The following is a 27,832-nucleotide window of genomic DNA, read 5'->3' on the forward strand; positions in this document are numbered from 1 at the left end:
TGGATTTTTGCTAGTCATACATCATGCTGTTGATAAAAAGCAATGTGCTTTCCAGGAAGGTGCAGTTTGAAGTAGCACCCACCCAGGACATTGTGAATATACAGCGCATTAAATAAGAGGCAATGGTCACCTGGGCTACAGCTGGAAGGGCTCCAGTAATTTTTTTAAGTTGCTTGTTGAAGACCCCAGGGAATATTTTAACATTATAATCTTTTAGAAGAATCACTTTCTTTGCTGGGCGCAAGGGACAGCTGTTGGAGTATGCAGCCATCAGAGGACTCCTCCCCAGAAAGGAAGAACCAGTTGGTTTAGGGCAATGTTGCCCAACTACTTTGAATAAATGCCTTATTTAGAAGAATATGAAAATCTCGTGCACATATGCCCACAGAGATTCTGACAGCCTCTACACGTACTCATCTTAGGAATCACCACCTTGGCATACCCCACCAGCCTAGCAGATTTTACCTAGCTTTACTTGCTGTTGTGTTCTTTATGAAAATAACAATGATTTTTTTTTTTTTTAATTTGCCAAGTGTCTTCAAATACTGAGAGTTTTCAAACCAGAAAATTCTCCCAAGGGTGGATAATGGTCTTCCCAGATCAAGGAATGCCCCACCTTAACACTCACACATCTAGACCCATTTTCTTGACTCCTCCTTTGCACCATTCCTGGTTGGGAGATGTACAGCCAAAGTAGGAGGTTGGATTCCTAAAAGTCCCCTCCCAGACCTACCAAATCAGATTTTCCAGGGCTATAGCCTAGGAATCTTAATTATCGCAAAGTTCCTCAGGTGCCTCTGAAGCACATCCAGGTTTATAACCACCCGGACTACCCTGCTGTAGACATTTACCTTTCTAAGCTGCTCAAAAAAAAAAAAAAGAAAATTAACATTCTCTTCATATTTTAGCAGTTTTCCACATTGTGAATCCTACTTTCCCATTGTAGAATCAAAAGAATTTATTTTTCCCAGATTCCTTTGCTGCTAGCATATGGGTGTGTGACAGGTCCTACCATTCAGATGCACCTATGAGAGACTTTGACTCAGAAAAAGCTACTGCAGGAAATAGCCTGGGCACCAGGTGCGCATTTTTGCTAGTGCAGGTGATTACAGAGGCAGCATATTTCTGGGGTTGGCAGTGGTGGGTGGCTGTGGGTTGCAAATTATGCTAGTGCAGGTGATTCCAGAGGCTGTGTTGTTCTGGAGTGGGTGATGGCAGCAGCTCCCTCACCATGCAGGTTCAGGTAACATGATCTAGATGTGATTCCTAGGAGCTCAGTTTATAGTAGTGATTCTCAATCTTTGTCATGCGTTGGAGTCACCTCAGGAGCTTTAAAAAAAATGCTGATGCCTGGATTCTATCTCCAGACAGTCTAATTTACTGTGTGGCGGGGAAGCATGGGCATCAAGATATTTAAAAGCTCCCCAAGTGAATTTAATGTGCAACCGAGTTTGAGAACCTCCGGCATCAAGCCTGTGCCTCTATTCCTTCCAATAATAAATTATTTCCCAATTAAATTAGCTAGAATGCATTCTGCTATTACTAAGAACTCTGGCCAGTACAAATTCCCAAGGTCCCTTACAGCTCTGAAAATTTAGGATTTTATGGTGTTCTGTCTTTTCACATTGCTGGAGGGATGTCAAGACAATGCAATAGGAAAAGAATAGTCTTTTCTACATATGGTACTGGAACAACTGAGCAGCCACATGCAAAGCGTAAAATTGGACTCTTACCCCACATCATATGCAAAAAATGATCTCAAAATGGATCAAAGATTTAAATATAAGAGCCAAAACTATAAGGCTCAGAAGAAAATATAGGCATAAATCTTCATGACCTTAGATTAGGCAATGGGTTCTTAGTTATGGAACCAAAAGCACAAGCAACTATAGAAAAAAGACAAATTGGACTTCATCAAAATTGAAAACTTTTGCATATCAAAGAACACCTTCAAGAAAGTGATGAGACAACCCACAGAATGGTAGAATATTTTTGCAAATTATTTATCTGAGAAGGAATTTATATCTAGAATATAGAAAGTATTCCTACAACTCAGTAATAAAAAGACAAATAACCCAATTAGAAATAGGCAAAGGATCCAAATAGATGTTTCTCCAAAGATATAAAAATGGCCGATAAGCACATGACAAGATGGTCATCATTGATAGCCATCAAAAAATGCAAATCAAAACCACAATGATCAAGAGGTCATTCTTATGCATTATATAGAGATCCGTTTTTAGTGTATTACAATAGCTAGAAGGAAATACCTGAAACTGTTGAACTGCAACCCAGTAGCCTTGATTCTTGAAGACGATTGTGTAACTATATAGCTTACAAGGTGTGACTGTGTGATTGTGAAAACCTTGTGGCTCCCACTCCCTTTATCCAGTGTATAGACAGATGAGTAGAAAGATGAGGACAAAAAGTAAATGAATAATAGGGAGAGATGAGGTATGGAATGTTTTGGATGTTCTTTCTTTACTTTAATTTTTATTCTTATTCTTTTTTGTGTGTGGTAATGAAAATGTTCAAAAATTGTGATGAATGCACAACTATATTGTGGTACTGTGAACAACTGATTGTACACTGTGGATGATTGTATGTTATGTGAATATATCTCAAAAAAATTGAATTAAAAAAAAAAAAACAATGAAATACCACTTCACATACTTTAGAATGTCTACAAGAAAGAAAGACAGGTAATAACAGGTGTAGGCACCTGATGTTAGCCCTGGAGCCAAGGTCTGAAACCAATCTAAGGTCAGAGGATTTGAGTAGCAAGATCAGCACAAAATGGCCAGTGATATGGGAAAATTCCAGGTTTATAGACTTTGCCCTGAGTTCCTAGCTCCTGCTTTTGTGGGTAAATTCCATTTAAGGGGGCCAGAATGGAACTGGGCTTACTGAGGTCACATCTTGGCTGCTGTGGTTACCTCCAAGGATTTATTATCTACCACATTCTCTGATCTCCCCCAACGCTCACCCCCAGAGGTATAATATTCCGATGTCATCAGTCTTCCCAGGGTCGGGCTGATGCGGCAGGAGATCCTCTTCCACCTTATCAAATGGGTATTTTTGAATGAAAGAGCTGCCTTTCAGTCTTCAAAGGGAATGATGAATAATGCTATTTAAAGGAGAGAGGGTGATGTATGTTTGTGGAACCAAGGAGGTAAGCCCCATCTTCACTGGGAAAGTGGTCCTTTGTCAGGAGTGCAAACTTCTGAGTCTTTGGAGAGGGGAGAATGTCAGATGTACAAGGTGTCACATTGCATTCTGCTCCTTCCATTCTCTTTCTTGAAGGACACTGCCCCTTAGAAGATAAGTTTTTATTATAAACATTCATTCTTTGCCAATTCCAACCTAGTTTTTTCTGTCTTGGCTCTCATTTTTCAGTCTAACTCTTTAATATTTTTTAAATCAACTTTTTAAAAAACACTTTTTGGACATTCAGACTGTTGCCAATTTTTCATTATTACAAACACAACAATGATATATGCCCCTTTTATACATATATCTTTGTAGGTTTGTCTAATTTCTTCCTGAGGATAAATTCCTAGAAGTAAAATTGCTGAGGCTGAAGAAATTGGTATTTTTAAGGAATTTGATAAAATTTGCCAAATTACCCTCCAAGTTTATAACAAAATGCATGCCCATCTGCATATTATGATAGTACCCTTTCCCCACATGCAACAAACATTTTCAAATCTTTGCTAATCTGAGAGGTTAAGAAATATTTCTCCTTCTTGAATTAATTTGCATTTTAGGTTACCAAAGATTTTTTGTTACATATGTTTATTGGCTATTTTAATTTCTTCTTTTGTGAATTTCCTTTTCATGGCCTTCATAATTTTTCTTTTACAACATTGAGCTTTAACTTGTTTATTAGTTAGAGCTCTTTCTCTACTAAGACTACTGTCTCTTTGTCAGCCATACACATTGCAAATATGTTTCCAGTTTGTCCTTGTCTTTATCTTTGCTTGTGACATTTGTTTTGCTGTGCTTTTTTTTTTTTTAACTATATAAAATTTTATATTTTTTTTTAGAAAAACCAATCTGAAATTTGCCTTTGGAGTCTTTTTTTTTTAAAAAAGCTATCCTGTCTCTTTACCAAGGGATAATTTACATACCATAAATTCACCTATTTTAATTTTACAGTTAGATCAGGGCTGTCTGATAGACGTTCCTGCAGTGATGGAAATTGTTCTATAATATGCAAAGTCCAGTCAGTAGCCATGTCACACATGGTTGTTGAGCCCTTGAAATGTGGCTAGTATGACGTAGGAAGTAAATTTTTGATTTTATAGAATTTTAATAAATTTAAATTTAATTAGCCAAATGTGGCTACCATATTGGACCAGCACAGAACTAGATGATTTTTAATCAATTCATAGTTGTGCAACTATCTCCACAATTAAGTTTTAGAACACTTCCATCATGGGGTACTTAATCATTTTAAATTTCTGTTAATTCTTCTTTCCATTCTCATGATTTTAATTTTTTGCTCCAATTAGGTTTTAGCCATTAACTAGCCTTTATTTATAATTTTAAAGTTCTTAAACAGAATTTATAACTTATTTTGGGTTAATTTTGGGCTGCTTTTTCTTAGGACTGTAAACTGAGATCAAGACAAAGAGACAATGAGAATTTTGCTTGAAAATAGAGGTTGGGGGAAAGAGAAGAAATTTTAAAATCTATACCATATCCTAGAAAAGGTGACAAATGGGGACATTGTGGGCACAATGGGAATATCCAGGCGATTTTTCCAGGGTCAGAGCAAGAAGGGGGCAGATCCTTAGGGCCAAACCTCTCCAGCCAGTGCTGAACTTGGAGATGGCCAGGGTCACTATGACTATGTCCAGTAGTGTTTTAATCTGTATTTCTCTCTGTTCTGAATTACGTACCATTTATTGACATTATTACTCAACTGGTTTGTACATTGTTGACTTGCATTGCTCTCTTCATGGGTGGTCATCATTTTCTTCCCTCATTTAAGTTATAAGTTTGAAGTGAGCAGTGACCCAATTTTCTTCTGTTATAACCTCCACAATAAGGAATGTGTAGGACAGGAAATTCACTCATTAAACAAAACAGACTGAGTACCAGGCACTGGTTATTTATCTGATACCATTACACATTCACATGAGGTTTTCAATGTTATTTTCATACATGATTAATTCCCCATTTCCAACCTTCTCCTGATAACTCCCTTCCTCTCTCGATGCTATGGATCAAGGTGTTCTTAGATGTAAGGAACGTTTGTTGAGTCTGGCTAATTCAGCAGGAAGTATATTTTTAAAATGTTGGGTGGTTCACAGAACTGTTGAGAGGACTGGAGAACAGGCTCAGGATTGAATTTTCAGAAATCTTGACTCACACCTCACTGCAGAACTGGCCTGATGAGGCAGTCAGAACCCCAGGAGCTCACCCGCAACCACAGCTAATCATGAAGCCAGATGCCCTGGCTGCCTCCTTTGCCTGGGCACTATCAGCCTGAATTTCTGCAGTATACTCCTAGTTATTCTCTCTTCTTCCATTGTCCCTCCCACCTACATGATAGTTCATTGTCTTCACTGTAGCCACTGCGAGCCCTGAAAAGTAAAATCAAATTGAGTTTTTCCTGGAACTTCCCTTTATATTTAAAATAAAATCCCTTACGTTAGCCTAAGTCCTTACATGCTTCTCATACTTCATCTCCTGCCATTCTCCATTCTCCCCCTGTGCCGGTTTGAATGTATTATGCCCCCCAGAAAAAGCCATATTCTTTGATGCAGTCTTGTGGGGCAGACATTTTGGTGCTGATTAGATTTGCGTGGAAATGCGCCCCACCCAACTGTAGGTGATGACTCTGATGAGATATTTCCATGGAGGTGTGGCCCCACCCATTCAGGGTGGGCCTTGATCAGTGGAGCCATATAAATGAGCTGACGAGCAGAGGGAACTCAGTGCAGCTGTGAGTGACATTTTGAAGAGGAGACACAGCCAAGAGGGACGCTTTGAAGAAAACACAGGAGCTACAGATGAGAGACATTTTGAAGATGGCCGTTGAAAGCACACTCTTGCTCTGGAGAAGCTAAGAGAGGACAAATACCCCAAGTGCAACTAAGAGAGACATTTTTGAGGAACTGCAGCCTAGAGAGGAACGTCCTGGGAGAAAGCCATTTTGAAACCAGAACTTTGGAGCAGACGCCAGCCACGTGCCTTCCCAGCTAACAGAGGTTTTCCAGACACCATTGGCCATCCTCCAGTGAAGGTACCTGATTGCTGATGTGTTACCTTGGACACTTTATGGCCTTAAGACTGTAACTGTGTAACCAAATAAACCCCCTTTTATAAAAGCCAATCCATCTCTGGTGTTTTGCATACTGGCAGCATTAGCAACCTAGAACACCCCCTTTATCTGCTCCAGTAACAAGGGACCTTCCTTCTGCTCCTCCAACGGGAGACCCTTGTTTCCTCCTCAGAGTCTCTGTACTCCCTGTTCCTTTGGCCTAAAATTTCTTTTTGCCTGAAATGCCCCATGGGTACCTCCTTCGCATCTTTAGCCTTTATTTCAAATGTCATCTATGCAGGCAGACCCCCCTAATTATCCTTTCTAAAATAGGGATCACTCCCCAAGTTATTCTCTATCATAGCACCTTTTTAATAATATTAATATAATATAATATAATTAATATAATATTTTAGCACACAAGAGTAAATGAAATTATCTTGTACATTTATGGTCTATTTTTAATAGGCTTGAAATTTTACTACCAATATTCTTAGATGTGCAAAAGAAAAACATTAACTTTTTTAAATTTAATCTAGAACAGCTCTAATAGTCATTATAAGCCACCCCGATGCACTAACATGGAGAGATTTTAATTCAATCCATGTACTTAATCTGATCAAATAATTCAGTCTCTTTTGATAAATAAATATTCAATATTTCAGATTCTTTCGATGATGTCGAAAGGGCCTGCAGGGGAGGAGTGTAACTTACAAGACCACATGGCAGTGCAGCGATCCCTGGGTTCCATACAATGGCTCTGACTCCTCAACAGTCTTGGCCGTGGATTGACTGGGCCAGATGGGACCAGAGCTGGCTGAGGGGAAGCTAATCCTGCCTGACTATTGGGGTTGATAGGCAGCCACAAATAACTGGAGTTCCAGGTCCCAGCCATGTGTTCTTGGTCCTGCCATCCCTGCTTACTGGGGTTGTCTTAATCCTATCCCCCTTGTCCACCAAAGCTCTCAGTCCCTGTTCCTCTCCTGCACCTCCCAACATACTGGCACAGATGTTCTTTGAGTCCTTCCTCTAGGACAAGTTTTTGGTAGAGTTATCCTTTGTAGAATGGAAGAAATAGTATAATCTGATTCCTTCAGGCTTAGTCATCAATGTGTAATGTAAAGTAATTTAGAAAGTCTTTTTTCTCTTGAAGTCACTAGGCTTTTATCACAATTTTCTTGCTGGGGCAAAAAAAGGCTGAATAATGACTTTTATTTTTTAAGCAGAGTCCCATCCTTACCCCCAAAGTTCTGAAACTGCAGTGGGTGGGAAGTCCCATGGCAGGAAGATTTAGAGGACCCAGAAATATATCTGACAATTTTTCAAAAACATCCCCTCTCTTACACTTTCCCTTCCCCATATGCTTTAAAACCCATAATAGAATCTTGTGCACCTTGTTTACTGCTGCCCCCCAGCTCCCAGAACAGTGCCTGGTACATGGGAGGGGTGTACGCATTTCCTGGGTGGGTGGCTGGCTGGATGGGGACAGCCTCATCCTGCGTTAGTTCAAACAGAGTGACTTTAGGAAGATAACTATGCTGCTACTAAAAACGATAAAACCAAGCAGGAATGAGCGTCAAACCACATAATTCTTATGTTTGCTGTTGCCACTATTTCCTCAGGGTCCAGAATTAACTGTTTCATCTGGTTATTGGTCAATTTTATATAAGGCTAATACTTACACAAACAGATCTTCCAACTCTGCCCTCACCAAGGGGAGCTGCTGCACAGATGATTCAAAACATCAGATAAGTTTGTACCTGATATGTATATTTTTTAGGTTGAGGAATTTCTGACCAGATGGTTAATTGTAGCCAGATGACATGGTCTTGCAGATCACTTGCTTTTATTAAACTGTTGCTGCTTTTAGAAAAACTTCCCCCTAATGAGTTGCTATGAATATTTCAGAATTTTCTTTCTGATTCTGAAAGTAATATAAACTTATTGTAGAAAATTTGAAAATTGCATGAAAATGCTGAGTGGGACAATGGATGTGGGTATATGCACATTTGAAAAGCAAATTGTTCTGCATAAGAGAGAGAGATTTGGCAACCTGGGATGGGGGAGATCTGGATTTTTAGAAGCCAGAAACCAACCTATCCAGGTACTACCCAGAAAAAGGGCACTGAAGGGGAAACCTTGTTTGGCTTGTGGCTAGAAAGAATTGAGAGATGAGGCATGACTGTAGGGAAATATAGGAAGTACTGTGGACTGTACAATGTAAAATTCTCCCTGTCCTTCCTACAAAATCTTCAATAAAAGTGAACATTTGGTCTAATGGAATCCTCCTGGGGAATGAAAGAGGCACTGAGTCCTCTTTATTGATAGGCTCAAGACTATGACAGAATCTTTGAGTTAGCCCTAGGAGCTAAAATGCAAAAATGTGAAAAGAAGAAAATGTAAATGTTCTGTAGTCCCACTTAACAGTGACATTGTTAACCTTGTGGTGTGTTTCTTTCATTTGGATGTGTGTTCATGGATGTATGGATATATGTATGTTAGTGTATATATAAAAAAATTAGGACCACATTGGATAAATAATTTTCTATTCTGCATTTTTCACTTAACATTACATCACAACTATTCAGTGTTATTAAATATTCTTCAAAAAAACATATTTAATAGTTCTTTAATACTGATGTACCAGAGTTTATTTAGTCAGCCCCAATCAAGATGGCAGAGTGAGAAGCTCCAGGGCTCTGTCCCCCGGCAGAAGCTTTGAACAACCAACAAGAACTGGCAGAAAACATCTTTTTAAAAGCTCCATAAAACAGTTAAAGGACTGTAGTAACAGGGCAAGTGCTGAATCAAGAAAAAGATAACTTAAAAGCAGTAGGATTTCATGGCGCCCTGGCTGGCCCCTCCCCACCCCCTCACCAGCTCTGCACAGAGCCAACCTGAGCTCCCAGTGCAGGTCCCTGGTCCCAATTCTGGAGAGAGCAGAATAACTCTCATGCACACATGGGAGCATGCATGTCTAGCCCAGTCTCTCTGGTGGCTGTCCAAGGGACTGAACCAGGACACTCATCTCAGGCTTGCAATTCCAGTACTTGCCCTGCGGGTAGAAGGCAGCTCACAGAGCTCTCCTATAGAATGCCTTTGGAGAACAATCAAGTTGTGGCTGCCTGGAGACATGCAGTGCAGTGCCCAGGACCCTCAGGAAACTGTCTCCTAGGGAAGAGGGAATATTTGTTTCTGTGGAATTCCTAGGATCACATGCACATGCCCAAGACAAGATGCATGTCAGAAAGGATCAGGAAGGCACCTACATTTGCCCTTGAGCTATTCTCTAAACTCATTGTATGGATAAGCTCTGAAGGACAGCATTAACACAGGTCAATCACAGAGTGGAAAAGATGTTTTCTTTTTCTTCTTCTTCTTCTTCTTTTTCTTCCTCTTCCTCCTTCTCCTTTTCCTCCTCCTCCTCCTTCTCTTCTCCTCCTCCTTCTTCTTCTCCTTCTTCTCCTTAGCTTCTGACATTCCAGGAAGGTTCTGTCATATCACTAGCCAGATACAAGCTTCAGGAACAGGCGCCTCAGAGTCTAAATTCCAGCAATAACACCTTAAAATATCAAAATGTACAGGTTTCAAAAAAAGATTACAAAACATACAAAGAAACAGGAAATGATGGCCCAGGCAAAGCAGAAGTTTAATACATTAGAATCCATCAGTGAAGAGCACCAGACTTCGACATAGCAGACAAAGACTTTGTTTTAAATGGTCCTAAATATGCTCAAAGTTTGTTTAATCACTTCTCTGTTACTGATAATTGTCTATTATCAGTTGCCATCTTTTTATTGTTACAAGAACACTAGATGACTATCTTTTAATGTCAATCTATATGTACATCTGTAATTCTTTCCATTGGTTGGAGTTCAGGAAATAAAAGTGAATGAGCCTTTTCTGATTGTTCATCCCTTCTGCTGTTTTGCTAAAAAAAAAAACCTTTTAGAATGGGGGATTTACGCTCTCACCAACACAACACCACAAAGATTATTTTTTCTAGTATTTGTACTTTATATAAATGGAATCATAAGTTATGTACTCTTGTGTCTGGCTTCTTTCTCTCAGTACCACATTTGTGAGCTTCATTCATATTATTTTGTATGGTTGTAGATTGTTTCTTCTTATTGCTGACAGAATTTCATTGTGTGAGTATACCACAACTTATTTATCTATTGCTAGACATGTGGGCATTTGTAAAGTTTCCCAGTTGGTGCTATTATGAATAGTGCTGCTATGACATGTCTTTTGGAGAATAAATATCCATGTATCTATTGAGTATTACCTAAGAATGGGATCACTGGGTAATATGGAATGCATATATTTAATGTTAGTAACTACTGCCAAACAGTTTTCCAAAGCTTCCATAGCAATTTAAACTCCCATCAGCAATCTTTGCCAACATTTAGTATTACCAGTCTTTTTAAATTTTAGCCATTCTAGTGGGTGTGTAATAGTATCTCAATGTGACTTAAATTTTAACTTCCCTGATTACTAATGTTGAATATCTTTTCGTATGTTTATTAGCCATGTAGATATCCTCAATTATGAAGTATCTGTTCAAATCTTTGCCCATTTTCCTACTGAGTGAGTCAAAGGTATATTTTACAAATAACTTTTCCTATTCTGTTGGTTCCCTTTTCACTCTCTCAGTGGTATCTTTGGATGAACAGTAGTTTTTAATTTTAATATGGTCAAAGTGCCATTGCTGTTCTTTTATGGTTAGTGCTTTTTGTGCTTGTTTAAATAATCTTTGCCTGTTCCAAGATCATGAAGATGTTTTTCTATGTTTTCCTCTAAACATTTTATTGTTTTCTCTTTCACATTTAAGTCTGTAATCAACTTGGAATTAATTTTTGTGTGTGGTGTGAAGTCAGGGTCTAGATACGTTTTATTCCATACAGATAGCCTAGCACCCTTAATGGAAAGACCATCCTTTACCCTCTGCCCTACAATATTTACTGCCTTTGTCATAAAATCAAGTGACTTTATATATGTGGTTCTGTTTCTGGACTCGATGTTGTTCCATTGGTTGATTTGTAAATCTTCGTGCCAGGTGTCTTACCAGTGTCTTTATTACCATATCTGTCGGGGTAAGTCCTTCAGCTTGTTCTTCAAGAGTGCCTTGTTTGTCTGCTTCTATGATGGGATATTAGGGATTTTTTTCTTCTTGCAATGTAAGAATTCCTTATTAGTAAGAATATTAATCCTTGCCTGTTATATTTGTTATAAATATTTTCCCATTTGTCATTTGAATTTTGATTTTATTTATTGTTTATCTTGCCATACAGAAATATTAAATTCTTATAATTTATCACTGATACCTTATTTTGTTATTTTCCCCCTTATTTTTATGCTTAGAAAGTCATCCCACCCTCCTGGGTCAATTACCCTTGGTAGAAAAAGATCTCCCATTGTTTTGTCTGATTTCTCTGGGCAGGGGATTGCCCCTGACTGTGCATCGCTTTGTAGTGTTGGAGGGAGTCAGTGGGCCCTGGGTTCCAAGGACTGGAGCAGAGGCTGCCCGCAGGCCTGGTCCACAAGAGAGAAGCACTGCAGCCCATAGAGGGCAGCCTGGGAGCTACCGGCCAAATGCGTGAGTTTACAAATATGCCTGACCGACACAGCAGCACCACCTCAGCTCCCAGAATCCCCCAAGTGTATGTCTCTTCTGACCGTGCAGGGGGAAAGAAGGTAGTTTAGTTACTAGGTTTCCGTTTGACAAAACCAAACCCTTAAAGTGATTATTAAGAGGCAGGGTAGAGGCCCAAGTGATGTGGTGGGAATATGGCTTTCATTCTAGCTTTAGTTTTATATTGTGCTCATTTTTTTCTTTGTGGGGGAGTGGGGGGTTGAGGGGGTGGGGAGCAAGGCATAAAACTCCCCTTGGCACCATGTGTGTTGAACTGAGTCCATGGCCAAAGAGAGTGTTATGGGAAAGTATTCTGTGTTCCAGCAAAGCACTTTCTTTTTCTCCCTCCATAGTTTTAAAAACAAAAATACTAACTAGAAAATCCTAAATCTCCCATCTCTCCCCAACCTTCCCCCTCTCCCCAAAAAAAGAGAAAGAAAAACCTATAGGGCTGCTTGTCTTAAATAGGAAACTTTTCATAATTTAGTCCTTCCCCCAAATTAATGTATAGGACTAACTGCATTTATGAAACATTGAAAACTTGGGCTTTTCCACTGCTTAATGTCCTGCTCAGCTACCCTTGGAGGAAAGCCAAAAGGGATGGAAATTGTCTTCTGACAGGCTAAAAGATGATTATCTCCTTTGGCTCTACTTGTTAGGCTCCTGAAATTTCTGGAGTTGCTTTCAAAAAAACTAGAATAAGCCTGTTTAGACAGCAACAGCTTCTTTCCTTCTTAAAATTATGTTAAATTATGTTCATATATTCACATATGATCTTGCGCTTTGATGCAGTGCTCTGCAGTCTGTGATTGTTGTTGTAATGGTGGAGAGGGGATTCTGCTGCCCTCAGACGACCCTCCTGTCCGCTGTCTAAAACCTGAAAGCCCAGGCTGGAGTCTCACCTTTTAATGAGGTTTTCATGGGGTAAAATGCAAATACCTTTAAAGGTTAATACGAATCACCCTTGTCTCAGCATGAATGAGTTTACCAGGTCCTCTTCCCAGGGCCAGTTTTGACAGGAAGAAGTTATGGACTCCGCCGGGAGCCAGTCTCAACTGAGAGGGCTGAGAAGGGAAGGAAGAAGCAGGGAGAAGGTAGAGAGCCTGTGACACAACCAGAAAAGAGGCACAATGCACTCCAGTCCACACCCCCTCAGAAACATACCTTTGTCTCCGGCCTCCTTGCTCTTTTCAACAAGATTAAGTGAACTTTTCTCAATAAAGATGAGGTGGGGTACGGAGGGAAAACCATATTTTGGAAGGGGAAAGGCTGGGGAAAAGGCAGACAAGGAGACAGCTCCTGGCTAAGAACCTACACTCAGGCTCCCTTAAGACCCAGAGGTCACCTCTCACATGGGTGGGGTGTTGCCTCAAGCTGGTCAGGGCACTGTTGCTCCCTGCTCCCCTCCTCCATTGATCAGGTGAAGGGCTAATACAGACCACGGGGTGCTGGGGCAGCTCCTCCTTTGCACAGCCTCTGCAGAAGGAGCCAAAGGCTTCCAAAAACTTGCCTGGAGGCCTTCTTGCCCTGACCCAGCTGCTCAGCTCTCCCAGGCCCTGTGCAGCAGGGCAAGTATGTGGGCTTCAGTTTTTCTTCTGATCTGAACAGAGACACAACCCACCCGACCTCCACAGTTGAGAGAGGAGCTTTCCCTACATCTTTGACTCTTGCTCAACTTCTGTGAAACAATTGATCTTCTGTAACAAACAATTGATTTCCAATCATATCTTTCCTAGAAAGCCAAGATTACAAGATGTTTTTAAACTAAGGATAAAAATGTTTAGTTAAACATATCCTAGATAAAAGGAGAGTACATTTGTTGTTCTCCTGGAACCAAGTAAATATCAATTAACAACAGCAAAAAAAAATTTCAAAGTTTTCTTTTCAAAACACTGAAGTCAAGATTTTTAAAAAGCTGAGTCATGGACATAGAGTCAATCAATACAATTTCAAATATAGATTCAAAAATCCTTTGCGCCCAGATAAAATATCTAGATGAATGCAGTGCTCTGCTCACAGTTGATATTCATTCAGCATTAATTGATTAACCACATTTGTTGACTTCACCCTTTGTTACTATGCTGCACGTTCCTGAAGTAAAATGAAACCGTTATTAAGAGCACAGTTACTCTCTCAGCTTCCCCACAAATTCCCACAAGAGTCAAATAAAATTAAAGATGAATAGGAAAAGGTACACGAATCTCTGATGTTTTGGGTGAGTTCCTAAAGTTTGGCAAAGTACAACTCCTTTGTTTGAAAGACCTGGTTAAAAACGTTACTGTCTTGATACGAAGCAGAACTGTTTAGACTACATTGTGACAAAGCTGAAGTAGAATTCAATCTCCATTTAGGCTAGGCGTCACCAAACTTTTTAGAAGCATGAATGCTGCCATAGACAATACATAAATGTATGAGCATGGATGTGTTACAATAAAATTTATTTTAAAAGATCACAGGGTCTGAGTGGGGGCTGAGTTTAGCCTGTGAGCCATCGTTTGCTGACCCCGATTTAGAATATAACAGTAATGATAAATATAATAATAAATATGATGATAATGAGTACATGCCCCCTTTAATTATCACAATGATTCCCAAGAAATAAGTACTGTATCTAAGGATGACATTCAAAGTAAGTAACAACTAACATGGCCAACCAATCAGAATGGACAAATCATAGGTACAGACTGGTTGAAAGTCAACTTGCTGTTATCACCTACACATTACAGATTTTGGAACTGGGGCTTAGACAAGGGGAGTAACTTATTTTAGATTGTACAAACAACGCACAGCAGAGCTGGGATTTTCATGCATGTAGTCTGACTCTAAGAACCCACACTCTTAGCCAGTTGAAATATGTTTCTACAGGCCAGGGAGACCTTGCTTCAGGTGCATGCTGCACCCCCTACCTGCCTTCTGTGCACATTATTTAACCACTGTGCCTTTGTGTTTGCCATTAAGAGCTTTTTCTTCTTCCTCACTGGAGGAATTTATCATCCTAATCTTCATCAACGCTGGCAGCTGGTTTATCCATATCCTAGTAAAGGGAGAGAAAAAAAAATAAAAGAGGGGGGAAAAGAATGCTAAATTAGTTCCTCTCAATTGTCCTCTCAATTTAGAATAAACTAGAAAATTTATTTTTAATGTGTATGTTCAGAAACCCTCTCTTTTTTTTCCTTTTTTATTCTTTTTTTTTTTTTTGCTGACTGCCAAAGGACAATTTTTTACCCAATTTTTAACTTATGTCACTCTCATCCACCACATTGTATCCTTCAGATTCTCTTTTCCCACATCCTAAAAAAAACCCCATAAATGTTAGTTTCAAAATACGTGATGAAAATTCAGTTTAGACATTTAGTTTTAGTCTCAAATGAATAAATACATAAATAACATGAATCATTATCAGGCAACCAATATCTAGTTATTCCCAAGTTTAATACTTTGAACTTGAAAAATTTTAGGGGTAGCAAGCAGTTCTTATGCCTGATTTAAATCATTAGCCAGTCTCTGCCTCCTGCTCCTGGTAAAACTCCTCATTTTAATTGGTATATAGGAAGAGATGTTCAAACAATTCTTTGTACATGCAACTGAAACTATTAATTCAAATATAAAAATACTAATATGTAATAAATAGCCTGTGTGTACCATGTGACTAAATGTCTACTTGCTAAAGCTAAATCAGCCTTTTTCTTAAAAACACTTTTCGTCCAAGTATATCTTCTATTAAAAGATTAAACCCAATATAAATTTCAGTAGGTTCCTTCATGGCACAGCCGATCAGCTAGTGAGGATTTTTCACTGGTCTCTATGCAGGAAAAATTTTAGAATGCCAAGAAATAAGATTACAATTTTCAATGCATGAATAGCTTGTTGGTTGAGACTGGAAAATAAAGCTGGACCAAAATTAATTTCATGACAGAAAAAATGACCAAATGATTATTTTTCAGTAGGGGCCTGAGGATGATATTCTGTCTCTTGATTATGTAAAAATAGATCTAGTCCTATAAGGTACTGCTTGACAAAGCAAAAACAAACGAACTAGGCTTACTTCATCATCTTTTTCTCATCATCTGAAGCTTCACTTTCTGCCTCATGCTGCCCTAGGGTCCCGTCAAAGGCACACATGTGGAAGTGGCGGGTGTCGCCATCCCTAAAAACATAAACACAGGTTGGCTTTTACTGTGTTTGGATATTACACTTGAAGTTCTGCTGTCTGACTAGCATATTATTTTTTCCTTAGTGATTAACTGAGTATTCTTGATTTAGTGAGCAATATTTCTTTATCGTTTTCAAGCTCAGAATAGGCAGTGTCTTGAAAAGAACTGTTTTTGACTTCTAAATAATTTGTGATTACTACCAAAAAAGTAACTTCTATGCAGAATGGAACCAAGTCACTTAAAATTTTGTAGTCTATAAAACCTATAGATTGGGACGTGTAATTTCGCTGAAAAGGAGAAATAATAAGAAAAACAAATTTTATTCATGTTGCCCTGTTAAGGTATTATAGTGGGCATTAATTTTTAAAGAGAGAATAAAAACTCATTTTTTACTTCTTTAAGAACCTTAAAAGACTAGGGTAAATGTAAGAGGAGCAAAACTGCATGGCCTTTATATAGAGATCTGGACTCACCGCCTTGGGGAATGGGAGTTGGAAAGAATGGCAGAAAGAGAATGGTCTCTTATACCAAACAGAGTATCAGTGATAAACAAAGCGTTTTCTGTCCCTAGCCACAAACATGCTGGGCAAGAGCAATCCATTCATACTACTTCCAAAAAATATTCAAAATATAGGTGAACTATAGTTGTGTAGACATATTTTAATATTTAATACTTACATAAAAAATCACATAAATCAAAAGGAAATGTGATTTATTTGGCTTCCCTTTGACTTGAATCCTTTTTCTCTTGCCCTATAGCGTATTCCGACACTTTCTTCTCTGCTTAGGTCTCCACGCAAATGTTGCTTTATTGTGAGGACTTCCTGACCACCAACTGCAATAAAATAGCAATTCTTCCTCAGCATTTCTTATCCCTCCTGCCTTGGTTTATTTTTCTTTGTAGCATTCATCACCATCTGACATGCTAATTTGCAAATTTATTTATTGTTTAGCTCTACTAATTAGAATGTAAGCTCCATAGATTTAAGGACTTTGTCTTGTTGCCTACTATATGCTCAGCACCCAGAACAGCATCTCGTGGTTGGATGACTAAATGAATGCTCTTTAGGTACCATGTGTAGAGCGGGCATGTGGTATGGTAGCAAAGCATTCAATTTAGAATCAGAGATGGGTAGGGATCCCAGCTCTACTGCTTACTAGTAGTTAACCATGCAAAGTGTTAGGGACTGCAGCCTGCTAGTCAGGGCAGGGCAGCTAGAGAGTAGGCAGAGGGAGATAAGGGATGCAGGAGGTAAGGATCGATAGGCAGATCGTGTAGGACCTTGTGGACTACTTTAAATTATTCGGATTTTGCTCTGAGAAGAGAAGCCAATGAAAGGATGTCAGACAGAGGAATAACATAATCTGTTTTAAGTTTTATGAGGATTAAATAAGGGCAGAGGCAGAGACAGCAGTTAAGAGGCTGTTATAATAATCCAGGTGAGAGATGATGGTGTCTTGGACCAGATTAATAGCAGTGAAGGTGGTAAAAAAAAATATTTCAGATGCTGCATTTATTTTGCAGACAAGGCCAACAGAATTTGCTGATAGTTTGGATATAGAATATGAGAGGAAGAGAAGAGTCAAGAGGACTCCAGGCTTTTGGGGGAGACTATGGATGGAGTAGGTGTGGGCTGGGGAAATGAGGAATTTGGTTTTGGTCTGGTTAAATTGGAAAAGCCTATTACACTTCCAATTAGAGATTTCAAGCTGGCAGTTGGATAGAAGGTTTTAGCATTCACAGGAAAGGTATAGGCTAGAGATATAAATTTGGGTATTTTTGACAAATAGATCAGAAGTTCTCTCTTAGAATCATGTAGGGTGTTTAAAACAAAACAAAACAAACAAATAAATAGAAAAAACAACCTCCAACAATGAGGTCAGAATTTCTTAAGGTACAGATTGGACACCAGTATTTTTAACAAATGTACTGAGTATTTGGACTTGGAAAGATGAGGAGAAACCAAAAAGAAAATGGAGAAGGAACAGCCTATGAGATGGAAGAAACCATGCAAGTTCAATGTGCCCTAAGTCAAGTAAATAAAGTGTTTAAAGAAAGAGGTAGTAACAAATAGTCATATGCTACTAATGAGTCAATTAAGATGAGTACTGAACAATGATCATCAGACTTAGCAAAATGTAGATCATTGTTTTCCATGACAACCTCTGTTGGTGTGGATTTAGGAGAGGTTTTATTTAATAAGCATTACTGTATTTATTTATATTAAAACTAATGTCTGATAATTAAAAACAGCACCTTTTGATACTCAGAAGCCATTAGAAGTTCTCAGCCCAGCCAGTTCTTGTTCAGGCATGACAAAGTCACCTGGAGATTTGGTCCCAGCCTGAGTTTCCTGCAGATGATATGGACCTGCATAGTCTTCTCTGAGCTAGAATAAAGAAGGAATCTTTCAATTCATTACCAAGGAAAGAGGGTATTAAGCCATCCAGTCACTCCCAGGAGTTGTCATTCATCCATGGTAAGGCAGAAAAGGACAACATAGTACAAACAAAAGCAGACACTAAGAAAACAGAAGTCTTTCTCTGCAACAAACACCAAATAAATGCTTAACTTATATTTTATTCTAAAGGTTAACAACTTTTGCCAGACCTTGGAACAGAGGGAGTTCAAAGACTTGTGTTATCAAGAGAGGTCTGCTGCTCAGGTTCAAGTCCATGTTTCCAGATGTTCCCTCCAGTGCCCCAGCTTCACTTCCATCTTGTTGACCCTGAATTTGCTCTCAATTTATTAAAACATCTGGTTGGACAAAAGAAGATGGTGACATAGGGAGGAGTGGAAGCTAGTTTGTCCCCCTGGAACAACTAATAAACAACCAGGAACAACTAGTAAATAATCTGGAATAACTGCAGGGGGACAAACATGACTGTCCTCTCATCATACGCCAAACTGAATTGGGAGGAATGCCTGAGATCACAGCATAAAGTCTGTAAGTAAAAACTGCTGATCCAAGATGGGAGCCCCCTCACTCCACAGCCTGAACTGCAAAGCCTGACAGGGCTAGAAAGCAACACTCTCTGAGCAAGCGAATATAGCTCAGCTGAGCCCCAACTGGGGTTTTAATTAACAAACGTGGACTGCTCAATACAAGTTATAAATCCCCAACTAGCAGACAGAGGCTTTGGTGATGACTGAGCTTGGAGAGCTGGAGGGTGGCCATAGACTGACCCTGAAGGGGGCTTTCTGTCCCTTTTCCAGCTCAGTGGAGAAAGCCTCAGTCATTTTCAGTTCCCAGCACTCTGACCCAGACAAGAGTGGAGCTAGCACAAGCAGAGAAACTATTCAAATGTAAATGACCTCTCCCTAGGGTGTGTATTTTCCCTAAGAGGAAGAAGGTGGTGCCAAGCTCTACTACCTGCCTTCCATTCAGAACCAGACCCCAGAGCCTGGGGGAAAACAGCCACGGGCCACACCTCCTTACACCAGTCTGGAGCTACAGGCTGACAGGTGCCACTTGCTGCGCAGAAAAGCACAGTGACTTGAGGCCTCACAGGGTGTATCAATCTTCTAAGACAAACCCTCAGGGAGACGTTATACTATTTGCCTCCTGCTGAGACCTGAGCTCATTCTGGTCTGGGAAAACCTGATTGGGGTAACCAAGGAAATCAGATGCCTAGACAACAGAAAACTACAACTTACACTAAGAAAAACAAAGTTATGGCCTAGTCAAAGGAACAAACTTACACTTCAACTGAGATACAGGAATTTAAACAACTAATACTAAATCAATTCAAAAAGTTTATGGAAGATACGGCAAAAGAGATGAAGTATATAGTGAAAACACTGGGCATACATAAGGTAGAAATCAAAAGTTTGAGAAAACAACTGGCAGAATCTATGGAAATGAAAGGCACAACACAAGAGATGAAAGACACAATGAAGACATACAATAGCAGATCTCAAGAGGCAGAAGAAAACACTCAGGAACTGGAGAACAAGGCACCTGAAAGCCTACACACAAAAGAACAGATAGAGAAAAGAATGAGAAAAATATGAGCAACAGCTCTGGGAACTTAAGGACAAAATGAAATGCAGGAATGTATGTGTCACTGGTGTCCCAGATGAAGAAGAGAAAGGACAAGGGGTAGAAGAAATAATAGAGGAAATAATCAATGAAAATTTCCCATCTCTTACGAAAGACATAAAATTACGGATCCAAGAAGTGCAGCATACCCCAAACAGAATAGATCTGAATAGGCCTATGCCAAAACACTTAATAATCAGATTATTAAATGTCAAAGATAAAGAGAGAATCCTGAAAGCAGCAAGAGAAAAGCAATCCATCACGTACAAAGGAAGCTTGATAAGACTATGTGCGGATTTCTCAAGAGAAACCATGGAGGCAAGAAGGAATTGAGGTGATATATTTAAGATACGGAAAGAGAAAAACCACCAACCAAGAATCCTATATCTGGCAAAACTGTCCTTCAAATATGAGGGAGAGTTTAAAATATTATCTGACAAATAGACAATGAAAGAGTTTGTGAACAAGATACCCACTCTATAGGAAATACTAAAGGGAGCACTACAGGCAGAAAGGAAAAGACAGGAGTGAGAGGTTTGGAAAAACAATTTTGGGAGACAGTAGCACAGCAATGTAAGTACACTGAACAAAGATGACTGTGAGTATGGTTGAAAGAAGAAGTTAGGAGCATGTGGGATAGCAGAAGGAAAGAGGAAAGTTAAAGACTGAGACTGTATAACTCAGTGACACCTAGGGTGCTCAATGATTATAATAAAAGATACAAATATGTTTTTACATGAGGTAGAACAAATGAATGTCAACATTGCAAGGTGTTAAAAATAGGGTGGTATTGGGAGAAAAATACAGTCAATGCAAACTGGAGACTATAATTAACAGAAACATTGTATTATGCTTCCTCTAATATAACAAAGGCAATATACCAAAGCTAAATGCGTATGGGGGGCGGCATAGGGGAAGGGTATGGGACTCTTGGCATTAGTGATATTGTCTGACTCTTTATTCTACTTTGGTTTAATGCTGTCTTTCCTTTTGTTGCTTCTAGCTGTCATGTTTCTCTCTCTCTCTCCCTCTCTCTCTCTCTTTTCTTTTGTCTCTATCTTCTTTGACTCTTACTCCTTTGTGGAAGAAATGGAGATGTTCTTATATAGATAGTGGCAATGGTGTGGAATACATAAATACGTGACTATATAGGGAACCAATGATTGTTTACTTAGGTCGGAATGTATGGTGTGTGAAAAAAACCATCTTAAAAAAAATGGGTTGATGAAGAAAGCCTGAGGGCACTATATTGAATGAAATAAGACAGACACATAAGGGCAAATATTGCAGGATCTCACTTATATGTACTAATTATAACATGTAAACTCATAGACATGAAAGTTACCAGAATATAGAATGAGGCTAAAGAATGAGGCGCAGTTGCTTACTATGAGCAGAATGTTCAACTAGGGTGAACTTAAACGTTTGGAAATGGACAGAGGTGATGGTAGCACATTGTGAGAATAACATAACAGTACTGAATTGTGTGTGAAGGTGGTGGAAAGGAGAAGCTCAGAGTCACGTATGTCACCAGAAGGAAAATTGGAGGTTAAAAGATGGAAATGTATAAAAGAGTGAACCTTGTGGTGGACAATGTCTGTGATTAACTGTACAAATATTAGAAATCCCTCTCATGAACTCGAACAAATGTATGACACTATAACTTGAAGTTAATAATAGAGGGGCATATAGGAAAAATATATATACCTATTGCAAACTATATACTACAGTTAGTAGTATTTTAACATTCTTTCATCAACAGTAACAAATGCACTATACCAAAACTATGAATCAGTAATGGAGGGGGTGCTTAGGGGTATGGGAGGATTGGAGTTTCCTTTTTTTGTCTTTATTTCTTTTCTGGAGTAATGAAAATGTTCTAAAAATTGAAAAAAAAATTGTGGTGATGGATGCACAGTTGTATGATGGTACCATGGGCAATTGATTGTACACTTTGGATCTTTGGACAGTTATGTGGTATGTGAACAATCTCAAACTAAAAAAAAAAAAAAAAAAATCTGGTTGGAGGCACCAACTGCTTTTCAAGAGCCTTTCCCCAACCCAGGTTAAGGGGCTAACCCTTTCTCTCACCCCACTCTACTCCCAATCTTTGATGAGGAGCAAGGATGAAATAAAGGATACCTGGAGAATACAATGTGGTAATCTTATAACGGGTGATGTTAAAATTCTCACCTTCTCTGTTATTCATTCACTTCTTCCTCTTTACCTCATCTGGATGGGATATCATAAAGACACTTAGGTGTTCCTCCTGCTTAGAAGAGGGCCCCTAGATTAGGGTTCAGAGAAGAATGTATAGACTCTATATAGAGCTAAGCAGTCCTCAAAGGCTATTTTCCCACCTTTTTCATCAAAACAGGAGCTAAGATTAGAACCCAGGCTGAACCTCGGGAGTAATAAAGAAGGGATGTTTCCTCAGCAGAGGTCTCAACCTGGAGACTATCTGTGGATACCTTGGTTGGTTTAAAGGGTTACAAACCCTTAGAAATTAAAGGAAACATTTTTCAGAAAAGGGACCATAACTCTCATCAGAGAATCAAAGGAGCACATCCACTGTCCCTGTCTTAGTTTGCAAGACTGCTATAACAAATACCACACAATAGGTTGGCTTAAACAACAGGAATTTATATCCTTATGGTCTCAGAGCTAGAAGGCTTGCTTCCTCCAGGGTCAAAAGCATTCTGGTTTTGCTTGTCAGCAATCCTTGGGGTTTCTTGGCTTTCCTATTACATGGTGAGGCCCTTTCCTTTCTCTTCCAGCTTCTGTGACTTCTGGGTCCTCTATGTAAGGCCCTGGATTAAGACCCACCCTCATTCAACTGGGCCACGTCTTAACTAAAAGTAACATCTTCAAGAGGCCCTATTTGCAATGGATGAGTTCACACCCACAAGAATGCAGATTAAGATTAAGAACATATCTATGTTGAGAGACATAATTAATCCACCACAACTCCCCAGTATTAAAGACCACTGACTTGAAGTGACCCTTGTGTTTTTATCCTGCAGGAGAACAGAAAACTCCAGGATTGGGGATCATAATCTTGACCTTCATTTCTTACTTGAAGAGAAGACTAACATCTAGGAGTACTAACAAGCATGATGAAATAAGAAAGAAATTAAATAGGATGTGTATACACATTTTCTTTGTCCAATATTGTTAAATTTGTCCAATATTATTATCCATAATAAAATGGGGAGTCCATACAGTTTAATCTACAATCCTCAGCATGCACTTGTACTACTTGCCCCATAAGCTTTTTTATAAATTCAGTTTTGTTGAGATATATTCACATATCATAAAATCATCTGTGGTGTACAATCAACTATTCACAGTACCATCATATAGCTGCACATTCATCACCCCAATCTGTTTTTTGAACATTTTCCTTGTACCAGAAAAAGTAAAAATAAGAATAAAAAATAGAAGTAAAAAAGAACACCCAAATCACCCCCTCACACCCTATTTTTCATTTAGTTTTTTGTCCCTGTTTTTCTACTCATCCATCCATGCACTGGATAAAGGGAGTGTGATCCACAAGGCTTTCACAATCACACTGTCACCCCTTGTAAGCTACATTGTTATACAATCTTCTTCAAGAGTCAAGGCTACTGGGTTGGAGTTTGGTAGGTTCAGGTATTTACTTCTAGCTCTTCCAATACATTAAAACCTAAAAAGCGTTATCTATGTAGTATGTAAGAATGCCCACCAGAGTGACCTCTTGACTCATTTGGAATCTCTCAGCCACTGAAACTTTATTTCGTTTCATTTTGCATCCCCCTTTTAGTCAAGAAGATGTTCTCAGTCCCACAGTGTCGGGTCCAGATTCATCCCTGGGAGTCATATCCTGTGCTGCCAGGGAGATTTACACCCCTGGAAGTCAGGTCCCATGTAGAAGGGAGGGCAGTGAGTTCACCTGCTGAGTTGGCTTAGCTAGAGAGAGAGAGGGCCACATTGGCCCCATAAGCTTTTAATAATATCAACCTTAGACTCCAGGGAAACCAAATCATTGGGCCGAACTCTATCCCTCCTCATCCCTCACCCACGCCCACATGTTATAATATATTTCAAGGCCAAATATAATTTTTTGGTTGTTCACTGTGATTGATAGTCTGTTCCACTAAGTCTATCCACAGAACAGGTAATGTACCATGGGAGAAAGAGGTAGCCTGACATCTTTGCTATGTAAGGCCTGCACAGCAAGGGTCGGGGGACCAGTATGAGTATTACTGTGACACTGAGGGGAAAGCTGAAAAGTAAAGGAGATCAAGAAAAAGTGTTGCTCCAACATGGACAAACCTTGAAAGCAGTCTGCTAAGTGAAAGAAGCCAAACACAAAAGGCCACGTATCATATGATTCCATTTATATGAAATGCCCAGAATAGGCAAATCCATAGAAACAGGAAGTAGATTAGTGGCTGCCAGGGGCTGAGGGAAGGGGGAATGGGGAGTGACTGCTAATGAGTACAGGGTTTCTTCCTGGGGTGATGAAATGTTTTGGAATTAAATAGCAGCAATGATTGCACAACTTTGTGAATATACTAAAAACCACTGCACTGTATGCTTTAAAAGTATGAATATTATGGCATTTGAATTGCATCTCAATTTACACAGAGGAGTAAAAGAAAAGATGTGACTCAGAAAGGATTCATCACAGTTATGGCTGAATCACTTCTTTGGAAATTAATTTTTGGCACAGTCTTGAGATATTTCTTTTTATTTCTTTTGCTTTTTTTTTTTTAAATTGTGAAAACATATTTACAACATAAATTTTTCCATCTCAACCACTCCAAAGTGTACCACTCAGTGGGATTATTCACATTTACAATGTTGTGCTACTCTCACTACCATCCATTACCAGAACTTTCCCATCAGCCCAACAGAAACCCTGCACCCATTATGCACTAACTCCTCAAGCCCCCTGCTCCCCTGACCTTGATTACCTGTACTCTACTTTCTATCTCTATGAATTTGCATATTCTAGCTAATTCATATAAGTGGACTCATACACTATCTGATCCTTTATGTCTGGCTTATTTCACTCAATATGATGTCTTCAAAGTTCATCTATGTTGTAACATGTATCAGGACTTCATTCCTTTTTAGGGCTGAGTAATATTCTATTATATGTACGGACAACATTTCCTTTACCCATCCATATGCTGATGGACATTTGGGTTGTTTCCACCTTCTGGCTATTGTGAATAATGCTCCAATGAATATTGGTTTACAAGTATCTGTTCAAGTCCCCACTTTCAAATTTTGGGGGTATATACCTAAAGGAAGAATTGCCAGGTCATATGGTAGCTCTATGTTTAACTTTTTAAGGAGACATCAAACAGTTTTCCATAGTAGTTTTGCCATTTTACAGTCCCACCAACAATGTATGAGGGTTCCTGTTTCTCCACATCCTGACCAAGACTTGTTTTTTCCTTTTTCTTTTTTCTTAATGGTAGCCAGTCTATTGTATGTGAAGTGGTATCTCATTGTGGCTTTGATATGCGTTTAAGAAATATTTTTTATGTATATAGTTCTATGCAGTTAAAGCTCACACACCCCAGACAATGGAAATCATCATTTGGCTTTTCTGTTTACAAGAATACATGCACACTTTTAAAATCTCAGAAAATACAAGAAAATATAAAGAATAAAATAATGTGAAAAACCATTACCCAAAGAGAGCCACTATTAACATTTTGGTGTATATTTTCATATTATTTTTCTATGCATATGTAACAAGAAAAATGAATTGTATTAATGTTTTTTTTATTTTATTTTGCACTTCCTTGTGTGCCACCACCCCTCATTCTGTACAATGCATCATTTTTCCTTGGAGGATTAGGATTTTTACAGCAGAAATGTGAAGAGAGGAAAAGGAGTCAATGCTCATATTTTGACTTCTAAAATATGATTTTTTGATCAGGCATTTAGATAAAAGTTTTGAAAACTATCTTTAAAAATTTATTTATTTCTCATTAACATGAGAAGACTCAGTCAATCAACTAAATCATAGGGTTTCACTAAAAGCCAGAGTAGAGAGGCCTTAGGATAAGAGTAACATACTTGGGAAGAGGATTTCTGCTCAGAGGATTACGGGGGGAAAGAAGGAAATGGAGGAAGGGGAAGCAGACAGTCAGACACATGTATTCTAAAATCCACTCCCTGGGCTGAATTCTGGAGACGGAAAGCATGTTGGACAGATGGAGGGGTAAACTGGAAGCAAAGGAGCCTTTGCTCTACTTGCCAAAGGAAACCTGGGAGGAGACCACGGCTCAGGAGAGCCCATGCTAGTAGGGCAGGAGGCACAATAGCAGAGAAACAGTGTGGCAGGATGAGGGGCAGGACGAGGGGCAGAATAGCAAACCCAAACTGGCCTTGGCTCTGCTGTGATGTAGAAGGGACTCCTCCAGCGGGAAGCCTAAAAGAGCCAAGCCTCAGTTAGGGAGCAGCCAGTGTACATCGACCAGACTAGCTGCCCTGCAGTAGAAACCAGCCCCCCTCTCAGTGCCGTCAGGACTGGTGAGTACCCTGGACACTCAGCTGCCATCTTGGGAAGGAGGTGGGGGAGAACACACATCATTTTTAGGGACTTGAACTTTGAACTGACTGAATATTTACCCTCTAGATACTATTTAAAATCAAAATAGCTAAACCAAAAGAGACTATTTAGTCTCAAAGGGATTGCGATAACTTTCATTCAAGGGTTGGAATGATTAGAATAGTAAACAGATTAGATCAGTTAAGAAAAGTAAAGGAGCAGGAGCAGCATTCTCTTTCTTCTGAGTAGAGCAGTACAGAATTTATAAATAACTTTGGGCAAAATAAGGTCCTAGCATAAATACTTTTGTAACAGCATACTTTTCACTTTACAATATTATTTCCTTTTTTATTTATAAATTCTTTCCCCCAATAGGGAACAAGTATCTTGTGGCCAAGGACTGTTCTATAGTTTTTGTATCTACTTTGTATCTACTTGTACTTCTTTGTTATCTTCCTCAGTGCTGAGCACCAAGCAGACACACCATGTCACTGCCATCTAAACCAGATCTAGTTGTCTTCCTCTAGGTATAATAATAATAAAACAACCCTGAAGTAAACAATAATTCCTTGAAGCAAGCAGGTAGTTTGAAGGAAAGGGCCAGTGGGAAGAGCATTGAGCAGAAAGTCATGTACCCGAGTTTTTGTCCTGATCAGCCACTCTGTAACTTTAAACGAGCTACTTCACCTCTTGTGGTCTCTGTTTCTCCACCTGTAAAATGGAAACAATCTCTCCACTACCTTACATGGATGTTGTAAGCTTCAAATAAGGAAATGTAAATGAAATCACTTAGAAAAAAAATGCTAAATTATCAAATAGTCTTTAATCCATTAAACATTAGATTAGATTTAACCCATTAAACATAAACATTGGATGTAAACATTAGATTGCAATGTTTAGTCTAGTGACTCCTGACTAGAATGCCAACATGCCTGAAATCAGGCTTTCTTTCTCTGCTTTCTTTCCCTCCTTGCACAACATTCCTTCTAGATTCAGTGCTGCATTGCCTCCCACCCCCACCCAGCCACCACCACCGGTTCTTTCTGACTACAGCAGCCAGACTGTAGTCAATGATCTCCCAGGAAATATTTGTTTTTAAAGAACAACTGAAAGATTTTTAATTAGCTGATTTGTGACACTGTTTCCTGGACACAGGTGGAAAAACGTTATTTAAAG

At 39.1% G+C, this 27,832-nt stretch overlaps 1 pseudogene; it reads right to left on the reverse strand.

The window, feature by feature from the left end:
* Positions 1–27,832, reverse strand: part of LOC119512096 — a 112,933-nt pseudogene that overhangs the window by 23,946 nt on the left and 61,155 nt on the right.

This window comes from Choloepus didactylus, chromosome 17 (assembly GCF_015220235.1).
Source record: "Choloepus didactylus isolate mChoDid1 chromosome 17, mChoDid1.pri, whole genome shotgun sequence".
Taxonomy (NCBI): Eukaryota; Metazoa; Chordata; class Mammalia; order Pilosa; family Megalonychidae; genus Choloepus; species Choloepus didactylus.